This window comes from Cryptomeria japonica, chromosome 4, assembly GCF_030272615.1.
Source record: "Cryptomeria japonica chromosome 4, Sugi_1.0, whole genome shotgun sequence".
Classification (NCBI taxonomy): Eukaryota; Viridiplantae; Streptophyta; class Pinopsida; order Cupressales; family Cupressaceae; genus Cryptomeria; species Cryptomeria japonica.
This window is the reverse complement of record NC_081408.1, coordinates 381,149,455-381,153,615: the sequence shown is the minus strand read 5'-3', so window position 1 is coordinate 381,153,615 and position 4,161 is coordinate 381,149,455.

Here is a 4,161-nt window from a genome sequence, read left to right as displayed (position 1 = left end):
CATCATCATTATGTATATGTCCACATAGTCATACATAATGAACATCAATTTCTAATCATTGTGCATACATCCATGTCATAGACACAATCATAAGTCATCAGAATCAATCCATAAACACATTACATCTTGCATCACAAATTAGTCAGTGCATGTCATATAGACATAATCACATTGTAGGCATCAATGTACGTAATAATCAACCACATCCTGCATCACAAATAAGTTATTACATCTCACATAGATATCATATATAGAACCAACACATCATGCATCATGCACATGTTAGTCCATCATATCATATGCATCCATACATACATCATATTGCATACATGCATCATATAACCATAAAAGTGTCATACACTTAATGGGCTGTAATAATCTACATCATATATATAAATAAATGTATCAAAATGTATGTATAGTCCATAAAATGTTTGGAATATATCATATCGTACATCAGTGTCTCAAAGAATAAGGTACATCAATGATTCATAATGTAAACAAGAATAGAGTACAACACTCATATTGAATCACTGCATGGTGTACAATGAAACAATGAACCCTGTTTAATGTGTATGGTACACTAAAAATAATCTATATCTACATCATATATACATGGGATTCTACTCTTGGGATGGCTAGGATAGGCTCTATTATGTCCCCTATCCCTATCTCTATCTTGTGGAGGCTTGTGCCTGATCCTATCCCCATGATCCCTGTGCGGATCCCACGACCGATCCTATAGAGTGACTATGAAGTCATGAGTGAGTCCTACTTGATCCCCTTGTCTATGAGGGGATCTCCCTATGTCTTTTCTAGAGCCCCCACCGTGAGAGGAGCTTATCCATATAGACTTAGGAGGTGCTACATACTTCTCTCTCTATGAGGGAGGGATTTCTACCTCATACCATGACCTGTACCACCCCACCTCATGTGATAGCTCATGAATTTCCTCGAGTTGTCTCTTTATCAGTGTAGTGGCTAGGGCTCCTTCTCCCCCTCCTCCTTTGGTCCTCCTAGCCTCATCCCTCTCCTGTTGATAGTGGGAGGCCCTCTACTTTGTCCTTTGTTGTGCATGCTCACCAACATCCCTGGCAACAACTGCAGTATCCCTCTCTTGGCAGAGATTGTCCCTCTCTGCCTACAATTGTTCCCTATCCTATGCAAGTTGATCTCACTCATATGTCAGTTAGGCTATCTACATTTTTGCATCCCTGATATTCTACTCATCCCTACCTAATTCCTCCTAAAGTTATTGGATATGTTCTATTGATATGCAGGTGTTGATGAGATATCCCCCCTCTCCTCTCCTCTACCTCTTGGGTGTGATCTCTGTCCTAGCTCCCTAGCCTATGTAGGTGCCTAAGCACCCTCGTCAATGTACATAGCCTCTACTATATCCCCCCTCCTCCTCCCTCTCCTACAATAGTTTTCCCTATGTCCTTGTCCCTCCTCCTATATCCTCTCCTGATCGGTGTTGTTGGTGTTGTTAGCACTCCTCAGGATCTCCTAAACACTCCTATTGTCACTACTACTACTCCCCTCTAAGAAGGTTGATAGGAGTCTAATCTCACTCCCTTGGCCTATGCTTCTCTCTGTCATACCCCTAGCAATGTCATCCCTGCTCCCCCCACTAGTGCTAGCCTCCTCAGGGCCTACCAAGCTATATAGGCATTTGTCACATCAACATCAACTAGTACTGCCCTTGAGTCCCATGTTGTGGGAGCCAACTGTGTCCACTATATGATCAACCCTTTCCTATCTAAGGTTGGCCCAAAATCTACCACCCTCTCTCTAGTGACCCACCTAAACCTGTGTTCTAGCTCCACAACATCCAGAATAAACCCAAACTATCAATGGACCCTATTTGGTATGTATCATTTGTCCAAGTACTCCCATCACTGAGTGATGTATATTGAAGTGATGAAATAAGGAATGTGATATGCATCCTCATCTTAACCTTTCATGCCCATGTAGGGCCTCCATGTGATCCCACCTGCATCAATCCAATCAAAAATAACCCTCCAGTGGTCTACGTTGTCCACCTACTCCTAGGGTAGACCCTCATGCCAATTATATACAATGGGCTCCTCAACCCTCCTGCATGCCCTCCTTGTTGGTTGTGTCATCATGATATGCTCCCAGGTCCAAACCTGTAGCAATGTTACATATCAAAAAATACGGCCTTTATGATAGAAAATATCATGTAGCTCTTGATATAGCTCCGTCAAAACTAGGGTTCCCCAAGCCATAGGCCACCATCCATCTGCTACATCGATCACCACCTAGATCATGCCTAAAATCACTAATCACCTACCTCTATCTAGTAAAATCAAGCCACTGACCAAGTCACACATATAGAAGTAAATGTGTCTATCCGATGGTGCTTATCTCAATGCCTGATCCAAAGATATCTGCTTGTGGTGGAGAACCACATCAGCTCTCACCAATCTTTGTATCACATCATCAAAGGGTTCCCTCTCTACAACAACTCGTACTCCTCAGATCAGTAGCCTCAAATTATGATAAGCATCCTCATAAATAACTATCATCTTCCCCATCAGTAAGTGGAAAGTGGCACTGTCACTCCTCCACCTTTCCACTAGCGCATTGATCATCACCATATGATCCTTGATATGGGGTATCCATGCAAGGTGTCCTAGTTTTATTACCTCAATCCTAGCCCACTCTGCATCCCCAAACTAGTCTACCACATGTAGCACCAAAGGTCTCTCCCGACTCACCAAAATGTCCATGTTCCACTGCATCCAACCCACAAGATAATGTCAACTTTCTTGCCTAGCTAGTCTTTTTCTTCTAAGTAACCTTTTGCTCTCTAGGCAATCATTCCTGCTACTCTTGGAGGAATTCCCACCATTTTCTCCCCCATCATGGAATTCCTACCATTCCTTATGGCATTCCCATTGTCGGATGACTAACTATATAGTTGCTTGAATCCCCTCCCTTTTCTCTTCTACAAGATTGCATTCCCCTTACTCAAGCCCTCTCTGGTCATCCTAATCCATGGGACTACAATCTCGCAAGCCCTTCACTTATGGGAGTATGTTCCCACTTTCCCCATGTGCACTCCCACTGAGGTAGGATTGCATTCTCAATGCCCCCATTCTATGCTAATCTTACCCTATTTTCTCTCTATGCATGAGCAACAAGAACACATTCCCCCTATTTAGGCATGCATTCTCGGAGGACAAACCATATCTATGGCCATAAATGTACAAAAATGAATTGTGAGGTCCAATTTTTTTGGACTCACCCGGTAGTCCAATCATCAGTGTCGCCTGATGCTCGCCACATCAATGCAGTGCCTTAGTGCATGTCTCTATGTCATCTCATATGCGAGTCTAGAAGCTCTAGAATGAATAAAATGGCTCAATAATCTCTCAATTTCACTCTCACACATGGTAAAAGTGAATATTTAATTTTCAAAATTGCTAATATAGGGCCTTCTCAAGCCCTATTTTTTACTGTCTCAGTCCCTTCAAAACCATTTTTCACACCATTTCTTCCTATGGACTCCTTTTTTAGTGTCATTTTCACCTATAGGCTTTGTTTTGCATAGTCTTTCTTCCTATCCATTGGGAAAATTTTACTTTCGAGATGTCACTCGGACCTTCATTTCTTGTGCACCCTTTGAAGGAGGCATCACTAACTTATCCTCCATCTTGTCACCCCTTCATCATCATCAGTCTTGTTTGGGCCATCTTCTCACTCCTATTTCTTCTAGTTGTTAGTGTCTCATTTTCTTTGCACCAATACTATTCTAGTGCCACCATAAAGAGGGTAAAAATGTAGAGACTTCAATTTGATTAATTAATTTAATCAAACTTAATCTCTTTGATTGTATATATTAATTAAATAATTAATATGATTTAATTGATTATTGCCTCCCGTTTGGCTAAATTAATTCAATTAATCAAGCCACGTCTAATTAATTCCCCTACCCTTCTATTAAATAAAATAAATATGCTATTTATTTTATTTAATTCACCTTCTCTTTTTCCTCCTAGTCACTTTATTTAAATTTAATAATTCAAATGATTCAAATAGAGCACATGGCTTCTAATTTTAGGCCCCTTTCTAACCCATTTCCTAAGCCTAGTCCACTAACCACCCATGGGTTCTAACCAACTCTATCCTTTC